General features: G+C 37.2%; 1 protein-coding gene across 3 annotated transcripts in view; it reads left to right on the top strand.

Annotated features, from left to right (window-relative positions):
• Positions 1-12,217, top strand: part of RNF180 (ring finger protein 180) — a 264,764-nt gene that overhangs the window by 18,157 nt on the left and 234,390 nt on the right. The window lies entirely within an intron of this gene.

Genomic DNA, 12,217 nt, shown 5'->3' on the forward strand with positions numbered 1-12,217 from the left:
GGGCAAAATTAATCAAAATACAGAAGTTATGGAGTATCTACATTTCTTCAATGATTTTTTTAAAAAATAATTCTTAAAGGAGTCAGTTGGATTCAAAGATTGCAATGAGCATTCAAGACTGAGTATCTGTTTGTGAGGAACAGGAGACATTTCAAAGAATAGAAAGCTGGTATTCAACTTCAAGTGAAGTGTGTAGTTTAAGAAGCTATGTTGAGAGTGTAGAAGAACTTGGTAGCTACTATAGCATCAATTTTAACTACCTTTTTTCTTTAAGGTGAAATAAGCATTATGCCATGTCTTAAGAATTCAGCAAGCCCAGGGGAGGTGGAAGAGAAGAACAGGGAGTGTGGGTGAGAGGTGACTAGATAGCAATAAGATCATTTGAACTATTGAATAATTTTTTTATCAATGAAAGTTGGGTGCTTTTCATGAAAAATATTTCTGGATGTGAATACTAAAGTTTATACAGAATCATTTAAACAGTTAAAGTTGTTGGAAGTTGACTTTATCATATTCAAATCCCAAAGTATGTAACACTGACAGTTACTGAAGAAAATTGAGATGCCTCTCTGTAATTCATGATTTAGACAGATGTAGAGTTAATAAATTGGAAGCTTCAATTGCCATTTTAATCACTGAAGTTACCAAGGCTAGAATTACAGAAGTGACAGTTTAGAAATCACCTGATCCAGTCTCCTATTTGTACCTGTAAAGTATCCGATACCCTTGTCAAAGATTGAAAGCTAGTATGAGAGGGATCCTGAATTACTTTCACTAAATAATACATGTTCTAAAAATAGCTATTGAACTACATAAGGCATATAAATTCCACAGGAATCTAATTATATTTGTAAAACCCTGTTTTGTTTTCTGCTTAATGTAAGATTAATTTTGGAGTCCTGATGTGTTTTTAAACAGTTTACAAACAAGTGTGGTGACTGCTGCTTTGAAAACTCAGTCATTTGTGTTTGTGCAATTTTTTACAGACCATTGACTGCAGTCTTAATGCTTCTTTTCTGTAGACTGCTTGGAGTTGAACACATTTTATTCCAGTTCCTCTGTGTTCACAACACAGTTAAATCAAGAAGATTCAGCATCAGAAGGGGGAGGTGACGTGGTATCAGTTTTACAAAATAATACCTGTGCAGCTTATTCCCAACAGAGTTAGTACATATGATATTTGTGAGTAGTAACTGGTTTAAAAGTCCACTTCTGCAAAATAGTTATGGATTACTTCTGATGTTACTGTGTCGTACATAAAAATGAGATTTCTTTCACACTGAGAACATTTCTTTGTATTACAAAAGAGATACTGTTTCTTATTTTGTGGAGACATAATCTCACAAGCATTTCCAGTATACAGCCTTTAGGTAGACTAATTGTGCCTCAGTCTAATGGCTACAAATGCAACATGGTGCTTTTAAGCAAAGAAAAGTATATACTCATCTTTAATAATACAAGCCCTCTGGGGGGAATGGGCAGCATTTCTTAATCAGTAATAGAATATTCCTTTTCTGCAGGTAATTTTCTCTCTGATTTTAGTAGTCGTACCCTCCAAAATTCTTCCAGACAGTACATTTTTGTTAACTTCATATGTATAAAAAAGTACGTATATAAAAGAAATAGATTTCCTCAAACAGCTCTGACTTTTTACTACTGTCATCATTGCAACAGACTAAGGCTGACTGACTATTTTTCTCCATGGCACCTTTCCTTCATAAGAGCTTGTGTCTAAGTTGGTTGCACATTAAAGAGGAATCCCATCAGCCTTAAATGTGCTCCCATTGGTATATGTATCCATAGACCTCCTATTTTCAAACCAACCTTGAGCAGACATTAGATACAGGTGCTTTATCATTTAGGTAGTGACTGCTGCTTATTGAGAGTCAAGGTTGACAGTAGCCTTTATCTGTAGTGCATTTTAACTAGCTTTTCCTTAAAAATCAAAATAAAAACAAAAGACGCCTAAATTTAGAAATATTTGTCTTGAAATGGTCTGAATCCATTAATTCAGCTTAATGCTTTACTTTATTTCTAATTTGATATGCATTGCTCCTTCCATGTTTTTATCAGTTTGACCTCCATTGGCTTTTTGTCTTTACCTTGTTCTAATTCTTAAGAGATATATGGATAATTGATAGTTTAAGTGTGTTAGTTGCTCTGTCATGTCTGACTGTGTGACCCTATGGACTGTGTAGCCCCCCAGGCTCCTCTGTCCATGATGTTCTCCAGGAAAGACTACTAGAGTGTGTTGCCATTCCCTTTTCCAAGGGGTCTTCCCAAACCAGGGATTGAACCCAGGTCTCCTGCATTTCAGGCAGATTCTTTACCATCTGAGCCACCAGGGAAGCCCCAATTGATAATTGATAAGGGAACTCCAAATTCTTTGGCCATTTCACCTTTGATTTTTCTTTCTTGTTCATTTGCATGACTTTTACATTTTGAGAAATTTTAAACTCAGTATTTTTCTCTTTTAATCTGGGACTTTTGTTCTATGAATTCAATAAAAGGAAATACATACAATAAAATATGGGCTTTCTCATATGTTAAAATTGAGAGGACTACCTTGGCTTTCATAGGTACTGTTATGGACTGAGTTAACTGCAGATATGTTTTATCCTTCAAGAAAAGGGAAAAATGACCCTGAAAGTAATTCAGAGATCAGCAGGACCACCATTGCCTCCACAGGCGCAGAGCACACAGTTCCAGGGGGTGAAGTTGTCCCCTCCTGAGTTTCAAAGTGGAGTCACCTCCTCAGTTTCATTGCGCCATGTCCCTGCACATGGCCTCAGGGGCAAGGCTGCCTCCTGGGGCAAGGGTATGAGGCCACACATGCCAGTGGGCAGAAGACAAAGCCACCACCTTAGTGGACCCCCGCAGGCAAAGCTCTGAACCAAAGAGAGTCATTGTTGAACCTTATGTGTAAGGTATTAGGTTGCTGCAAACGTAATTGTAGTTTCAGACCATGAATTTTAAATCATTATAACTTGACTAACACATCTTTATTAATCAAAATAGGAACCATTACAATCAACACATTTTTGCCAACAAGAAATAAGTTTATTACTGTAGTATAAAAATCTGTGCTTCGGGATTTGATGAGCTCTTGGAAAGCATTTTCTGCCTCCTGCTGGGTGTGGAAGCATTTTCCCTGCAAAAAGTTGTCCAGATGCTTGAAGAAGTGGTAGTCAGTTGGCATGAGCTCAGGTGAATATTGTGGACGAGGCAGAACTTCATAGCTCAATTTGTTCAACCTTGAAGCATTGGTTGTGTGACATGAGGTCAGACGTTGTGCAGTATTGGGCCCTTTGTTTTGACCAATGCCAACTGCAGGCATTGCAGTTTCTGGTGCATCTCATTAGTTTGCTGAGTAGATTCTGGAATGGGTTAAGACTTTTGAGATGGTTAGGATAGTTTGCATATATTTTTCAACTGAAGACATGCATTTTGGGAACCAGAAGGAGGAAAGTTCTACAGTGAACAGTCTCCCCTCCTCCCAAATCCATATGTTAAAGGCCTTACCCCCAGTAGGATGGCATTTGGAGATAGGCTTTTAACGAGGTAATTATGGTTAAATGAGCCCATAAGCTGTGGTTTCATCGCTAAGCTATGTCCCTGTTTGTGATCTCAGGAACTGTAGCCCACCAGGCTCCTCTGTCCATGGAAATTTCCCAGGCAGGAATACTGGAGTGGGTTGCCATTTCCTTCTCTAGGGGATCTTCCCAACCCAGGGATTGAGTACAGGCTGAGTACAGAAGAATTGATGCTTTTGAACGGTGCAATGACAGGCAGGTTCTTTACTGCTAAGCCACCCGGGAAGCCTGAGCCCCTAAGGTGACCTAATCTAATTGGTGCCCTAATCTAATAGCACTGTCGCGCTTATAAGAAGAGAAAGAGACACCAGAAGTGCACATGCTCAGAGGAAAGGCCATGATAAAATAAGTTTCTGTTGTTAAAGCCACCCAGTCTGTGGTATTCTGTTACGGCAGCCCAAGTAAACTAGTAGAGGTATCATACTGAAAACATAGAAATTTTTCTTACATTTAGAAAACCAATGATGATGTCAAATTTCAAAGGAAAAACAATTTTTAATTATTTAAATAACCAAGACAAAAGTATTTTTTGTTAATGAATAACTTTGAGTAGATAATGATATTATATGTCAAAATAATATTTTTTAATTAACAGACTTTTTTAGAGCAGTTTTAGCTTTCCAAAATTATTGTACAGAAAGTATACAAAGCTCTCACATACTCCCTCTCTCTCTGTACTGTTTTTCCTGTTACTAACCACTTGTGTTAGTGTGATACACTTTTTACAATTGATGATTGAATATTGATGTATAAGTCTATAGTTTACATTAGGGTTCACTCTGGATAGTTCTATAGATTTTAAAAAATATATAATATCTGTACCCACCTCTACATTATAAACTGTAGTTCCACTGCCCTAAATTTCTACTATATTTTATCTATTTATTCTTCCCTCTCTCTGCCCAAATAATTAGACATTAATAAACTGATCTTTGATATATATCACTTTTATAATGAGAGCAGCAGGGACACATTACTACATCTTCCCCACTCAGTTTTTCCTTGGTGGTAGATAAGTAATCCCCACTATAGGCAGAGGTAGGAGAATACATCTGTGATTCCTTCTCTCAGTGAAATTCCTTGACTTCCATGTATCATAAAAACTGACAGTGTAACCAGGGCCAGATGATGAAAAATTGTTATTGTAGACATTGTTCCATGTTCAGAATTCTTTACCCACTCGTCTCAAACAGAGGGAAGTGTGGAGTTGTATTGATGAAATAAGATACATACAGAAGAATAAACAGATCACAAGTGTACAGCTTGATGAATTTTCACAAGTTTTCACAAGTACACAGACTGAGAAGCTGATAGTCCTATATAGAAATGAGCAATATAGTTCTAAGAAGATGGAAATGTCTGCAGCACCCCACCCCCCCGCAAATGGTGTCACAGGCACTTAATTTCTTTTTTACTTATTAAATCTTCGAAATCCTTATACCTCTAATTTACTTTTCCTCAATTGTGTTCTAAAACTGAATAATATGCATAAATAGTGAGCATCATTGTCACTTTGTTTTCTTCCTAACCTTCATGGAATGTTTTTTAAAGTTTGTCAGGTGTTATAATTGCTAAGGTTTTCAGTAAGTCTTCTTTTTAGCTGATTAATGAAATTTCCTTGTATTTATGGGTTGCTAAGTATTTGTGTCTTTTTATCACAACTAAATGTTGAACTTTATTGAAGGTTTTTTGTCTTTCAAGATAATCATGTGGTTTTTTTCTTTTAATCTTACAGTTTGTAAAATATATTGAGTAGGTTTTGGTTTTTTTTTAAGTTATCCTTGAATTCCTGAAAATAATCTCATTTGGCCAAAATGTATTGTTCTTTTAAGTCATTAATGGATTCTATGACTAACAATTTGTTTAAGATTTTATCACATATTCATAGATTGATATTTAAGTTTCTTATATTTTCTTTATCTAGTTTCATATCTCCTTGTCTAGTTAATGTGTCAAAGTTCTGTTTTATTTGTAGAGGTCAGCTTCCTTTTATGTTTTCTGGACCCCACAATTATATGTTACAAAGAGTATCCATTTCTTAAAGACCTAGTAAAATTTGCCAATTAGATCATTTTTGCCAGGACCCATCTATTTTTATGAGTTTTGCAGAAGATATTCAAGGTCTGTTCAATTTTTAAAGTTTTGTTTGGATCTTAGGTTTACAACTTGTTAGTCCCTCAGTCATGTCCGATTCTTTGAGATCCCTGCCAGACTCCACTCTCCATGGGATTCTCCAGGCAAGAATACGGAGTGGGTAGCCATTCCTTTCTCCAGGGAATCTTCCTGACCCAGGGATGGAACCTGGGTCTCCTCCACTGCAGGTGTACTCTACCACGTGAGCCATCAGCAAAGCCCAAAATTTTGTTGGTTTATTCTTATTTTCTAAATTTAGATAAATTTTAATAATTTATAGTTTTTTTCCATTTCATCTCAATTTTATGATGTTTTACCATAAATAAGTGGTAGTAGCCAGATGAAGGAATGAAATGCCCTTGTGTAGATTATAATTCCAGTAGCTGACATTATAGAAAATTTCAGCCAAATTTGTTGTAAGCATGTTTTTCCAGGGTGACTGAACTGTCCTTCTTAAATATTTTAAAAGATATTGATGGAAAATAAGATTTTCCTAGGCAACATTTTGAGAACAGCTAATCTGCATGAAGCACTAGTTCTCAAAATGTGGTCCACACTCCCTGGTGAACCACAGAGAGTCAAGCAAACTATTCTTGGTAATCCTAAGATGTTATTTACCTTTTTAAATTCTGTTAACATTTTCATTAATCATGGGAAAGCAATAGTGAGTAAAACTTCTTCTCCTTTAGCAGAATCAAGGCAGTGGTGACAAGCAGTGTTAGTAGCCATCTTAATCTTCACTGCCATACACATGTAGTGTTTTTGTTTTTTTTTTAACTGTGTATTGAAGCAGTAACTAGTATTGACATTATTAAACCTTTATTTTTCAATATTGACTTCCCTGGTAGCTCAGCTGTAAAGAATCCGCCTGCAATGCAGGAGACCCCGGTTCAATTCCTGGGTTGGGAAGATCCGCTGGAGAAGGGATAGGCTACCCACTCCAGTTTTCCTGGGCTTCCCTGGTGGCTCAGATAGTAGTGAATCTGCCTGTAATGTGGGACACCTAGGTTCGATCCCTGGGATGGGAAGATCCCCTGGAGAAGGAAAAGGCTACCCGCTCCAGTATTCTGGGCTGGAGAACTCCATGGACTTTATAGTCCATGGGGTTGCAAAGAGTTGGACACAACTGAGTGACTTTCAAGGCAATGATGACACACAGTATTAATAGCCATTTTATTCTTCACTGCCATACACATGTAGTTAAAAAAAAAATCTGTTTATTGAAGCAGTAACTAATACTGATTTTATTAAATCTTTATTTTTTAATACATTTATTTCTAATAGTTTGTGTGAAAAAAGTGGGAAGAATTCATAAAGTACATCTGTAGTACACTGAATGCTGATGGTGGGTAGTGTTGAAGAAAAACCCATGTTCAGTAGTTTCATCTGAGAGCTGAACTCTCCACCTTTCCATGGCATACCATTTTTACTCAAATGATTGACAAACTATGGGTTTTCAGACCTGGATGTTTGGCAGTATTTGTTGCAAGTGATAAAATTTGACTTTTAAACAAAAATTAGCACTTTGAAAAACTTGTATGCACTGAGATAAGCTTAACTACTGTCCTGTAATTAAAGAACTTTGCTCATGTTGGTAATGGTCATTATGAGACATTCATATGTGTTCAGCAGTTAAGTTCATTTTCATGTTATGTTTCCCAAGGTCACGTCTCTGTTTGCTTTGATAGTTCTCTAGTTGCTGCCTCCAGGCCTTCAAAGTGTTAAAGCCATGTGGTGTATGCTGCTCCAAAGTGTTTAGACACCAGCAGAAAACGGCTTCCCAGGTGGCTCAGTGGTAATGAATCCGCCTACCACTGCAGGAGATGCAGAAGACTCAGCTTTGATCCCTGGGTTGAAAAGATCCCTTGGAGGAGAAAATGGCAACCCACCCCAGTGTTCTTGCCTGGGAAATTCTATGAACAGAGTAGTCTGGCAGGCTACTCTCCATAGGGTCGCAAAGAGTCAGGCATGACGGAGCACACACTCGCAGACAGAAAACAGTTTTCACTTGTTTACTTATACAGTCCCCTCTTTTCTAGAACCCATACCAGTGTCTAGGGAGCTAGACAGGGGTGGATTTGAACTAGCAGTCAACAACCAGGCTGTTTTCAGATCAGCTCAAAGACTAGCATTTTGTTAATAAGTTCATTAACTGTGTTTGGCCTCTTCCTTTCAGCATAAATTCTCTGAAATAAATCACCTAAGCTGCCCTATAAATATATCACCTTTGGGTAGCCTCAAGTTCTTCTTTCAAGTTTAGATGTGTATAAACACAGCTTTATTTCTTCCTTGATCTCACATCCCTTGCTAAAGTACTTCTGTTTGGCATGCCTTGTTAGTTATCCAGGCGTACTTAATACTTGGTATTAAAAAAAGAATTTTTATAAGCTGAGGTGCCAAATCTTGTTGATTTGATTTCAGTGAACACTTGTGACTGTGATTTTTGGTGCCAGGTACAGTATTTGATTTTAAAAATGCAGGTTTGAATACAATATGGTGGTTTTTGGATGTCACCATTCAATTAATAAGACACACACACACACACATAAGTGTGCTACAGCTTGACTAGTGCTGCTGTTGAGGCACGTGCAGTGTGGCCTGGAAACCCAGAAGGGGGAGGACTTGTTTTCCGGGGAGTGTCTGTAAAAGACAACTGTGAGCTCAGCCTTAGATGATAGAAAGTATTTCTTAAATTCAGAGGAAAAGGAAGTGATTTACAGGAAGAGAGAACAGCAAATTTGAAAGTGGGAAAGCAGAAAAGGGTAAATTTAGGAAACTGCGCAAAGATCTGCATAGTGTTGGTATGGAGTGTTCATGGAGGGGACACCAAGACTTGAGAGCTAGTTTGGAGTTGGGTTTTAAAGGATTTAAAGGAACTTTTTGTTTTTTAAAGAGGAAAGACTAAATGATCTTTTTATTCTCTGTTTAGAAAATATTGCACAATTGTTGTATGAAGAAGCAATCAAATTATGCAGCTAAAAATATAGTGAAAAGATAGAGAAGGTTATACTAATATGTGAGGACAGTTAAATTGGTAAAAATGTTATGAGTTTTTAAAATTTTAAGTTTTTACAGAAAAAGAGACACAGAAGTACAGAACAGACTTTTGAACTCTGTGGGAGAAGGTGAGGCGGGATGTTTCGAAAGAACAGCATGTATAATATCTATGGTGAAACAGATCACCGGCCCAGGTGGGATGCATGAGACAAATGCTCAGGCCTGGTGCACTGGGAGGACCCAGAGGAGTCGGGTGGAGAGGGAGGTGGGAGGGGGGATCGGGATGGGGATTACGTGTAACTCTATGGCTGATTCATGTCAATGTATGACAAAACCCACTGAAATGTTGTGAAGTAATTAGCCTCCAACTAATAAAAAAAAAAAATTAAAAAGAAAAAATAAATAAATAAAATTTTAAGTTTTTAATGTCCATGGTAAAAGTTTCTTTTTAACTTTTTACTTTGAAATATGTGTAGGTTCAGTTGTGAATTATGAATTACAGATTCACAGAGAAATCCTGTGTACCCTTCAGTCTACTTTATTCAGATTTTAACAGTTGCATACACTTGTGTGTGTGTGTGTATTTAGTTATATGCAATCTTATCACATGTGTGGATTCTTATGAGCAAACCACAATCAGATACATAACAGTTCCATTACAGGAATTCTTTGTGTTGCCTAACGAACCTTTTTTGACATATTAAGAAGCCTAGACTGTTTGTTTTTTTAATTAAAATGTAGTTGATTTTTTGGCTGCTTAGGTGGCACTAGTGGTAAAGAACCTTCCTGCCAGTGCAAGAGACTAGGAGACATGGGTTTGATCTCTTGTGTTGAGAAGATCCGCTAGAGGGAGGGCATGGCAACCCTCTCCAGTGTTCTTGCCTGGAGAATCCCATGAACAGAGGAACCTGGCAGGCTACAGTCCATAGGGTCGCAAAGAGTCAGACATGACTGCTGTAACTTAGCACATAGTTGATTTATAATATTAGTTTCAGGTGTACAACATAGCGATTCAGTATTTTTATAGATTGTACTTATTTAAAGTTATTACCATATAATGGCTATATTTATCTGTGCTGTACAATATATCCTTGTTGCTTATCTATGTTATGCATAGTGGTACCTCTTACTCCCATAGTCCTTTCTTTCCCCTTTTCCTTCTCACTGATAACTACTAAGTTTGTTCTCTATATCTGTGAATCTGTTTTTCTTTTGTTACATACATTGATTTGTTTTATTTTTTAGATTCTACAGGTAAGTAATAGCATAGGGCATTTGCCTTTCTCTGTCAAATACTTATTCCACTAAGGTTAATACTCTGAAAGTCTATTCATGTTGTTGCAAATAGAGCTTAGACTGTATTGTGTCCCCCCGAGTGTGATCTTCAGATCACCTGTAATAAAATCACCTAGTGTGCTTGTTAAATACAGAGTCCTACCCTAGACACATTGAATTAGATTTCCTTGGACTGTGACCTCCATTTAAATAAACTCCCTAGGTGCTTCCTAAGGTGCTTCTTATACTATACTTATGAGAATATGACTTTGAAGTGATATTCAAAAAGTAAAACAAAACGTGAAATATTTTTACAGTTTATTTTTAACAGTGTATTAAAATTTTGATTTCAACATGAAATAAATATAAAAACTATTAAGATATTTAACATTCCTTTTTTTCCTACATGGTATTCAAAATCCAGTGTGTGTTTTACGCTTACTGTGCATGTCAGTTCAGATTAGCCACATTTCAAGTGCTTAATAACAGGTCTAACAAGTGGCTACCATACAGGGTAGACAGAGCAAACAGCCAGCACAAAGGCCCTAAAGAAGATTCATGTAGAGATAGCATTTGACATTCAGAAGTTGAAATTATTGGTCTAGAGCTTTGGAAAAAACTCAAACTAGATATATAGATTTAAAAATCATTGCCATAAAAGAGTTGTCACACAGTATAATTCTCAGATTTTCAGTGAAAACTTATTAGAATCACCAATAGGGCTTTTTCTGATTGCATGCTCCCACTGCAAGGGGTGTGGAACCACCGGAAGGAAGGGGAGAAATGGGGAGGTGTGTCTGGATCTCAGGGAGGGGGAGAGCATAGGCAGATGCAGAGTTTCTCCTTTGTCGATTCTGGTACAGCCCCTCCCTACAAGCCCCAGTCCTGGTGGGGAAGCACTGGTGGTTTAAAGGGAGTTGAGGATAGATGCCAAGAAGACCATTGAGAGATGGATGGAGTGCGAGGGAAGCTGAGTAAAGGAGGAGGAGGAGGTCAGGGCATTTGCAAATTAAATGTTGATGATGATCATTGGGGACGGACTTTAAATGGAATGTTCATCTGGGCCAAGATGGATTCTAAAGATGCCAGTGGAGACTACACTGCTGCCTAGCTCCTGCAGGTCAGAGCTAGAGTGGCTTCAAGAGCGGCATGCTGTGCCCTTCCAGGCAGAGTTCCTCAAATCCTTCCTCTAAATTTGGCTAATGTCCATCTATGTTCCCTCTCTTGTCCTTTCAGCAGTTATTAGTACATTTTAGTTAATTTCTTTGTGAATTAACACAGCCTGTCCTCATCCTGGCCACACTAGAGGATCACCTGGGGAACTTTTTAATAAAATGTACCCATTCCTAACTCCCTCCCCTTCTCAGAAAAAGTCAAAATTTCTCAGAGTGGAGCTTGGCCTGGACATCACTACTTTTTAAAACTTAAGTGATTCTGATGAGCTGGGGTAAAAAGCTGTTGATGCAGAAAGCATAGTAAGGTCTGTGACAGAAAATAAGTTTTGCTCATCATTGTGCCTCCAGAGTTTGACTCATTGTGTGGCATATGGTTGGTTAGCTCTCAGTAAATGTTTGTTAAGTAAATGAAATACTAAAGAGCTAACAAATGAGGACATGTGGCCAGGGAACTAGGCAGGCCCTTGTGTATAGCTTAATAAATTAACATTTCCTTTTTTAATAATGATTAGTTACCAGGTGGATTCTTAAACACACTGCAGTTTGGAATCCTTATTAGTGTGAAACTTCCCCCAAACTGGTCTAAATCTCAGTACTGACATAAAATCTCAGGTATAAAAATAGGCTTAGAAATGATAGGGTTATTATCTAAGTCTTTTTGTTTGATTGAACGTACCACAAGATGTAATATTGTTCCACTGAATACAATATACAAGAAAAATTATTGCATTTTGGATACAGGAGTTTTCCCATTAATTTGAAGCAGTTACTTTCAGATTTCACAGAATTAACTATAACTCAGTAAATCCTATTATATTTAAAATTTAATGCTGTGACTATTCAAAGCATCCTATTTATAAGAATAAAATTCTTTGTTATGACCCTTTTAACTGCAGTAACTTTAACTCTTCGGCAGTTGCCTTTTACTTCTAGTGAAGACAGTTGGAAAGAAATAAAATGTTTTACAAAAGTAAACTGGTAGTCACTAATATACTGTATCATTGTCATGATTAATCATGGATATAGTTTATAGAGCACCCATAG

Source organism: Muntiacus reevesi, chromosome 14, assembly GCF_963930625.1.
Source record: "Muntiacus reevesi chromosome 14, mMunRee1.1, whole genome shotgun sequence".
NCBI lineage: Eukaryota > Metazoa > Chordata > Mammalia > Artiodactyla > Cervidae > Muntiacus > Muntiacus reevesi.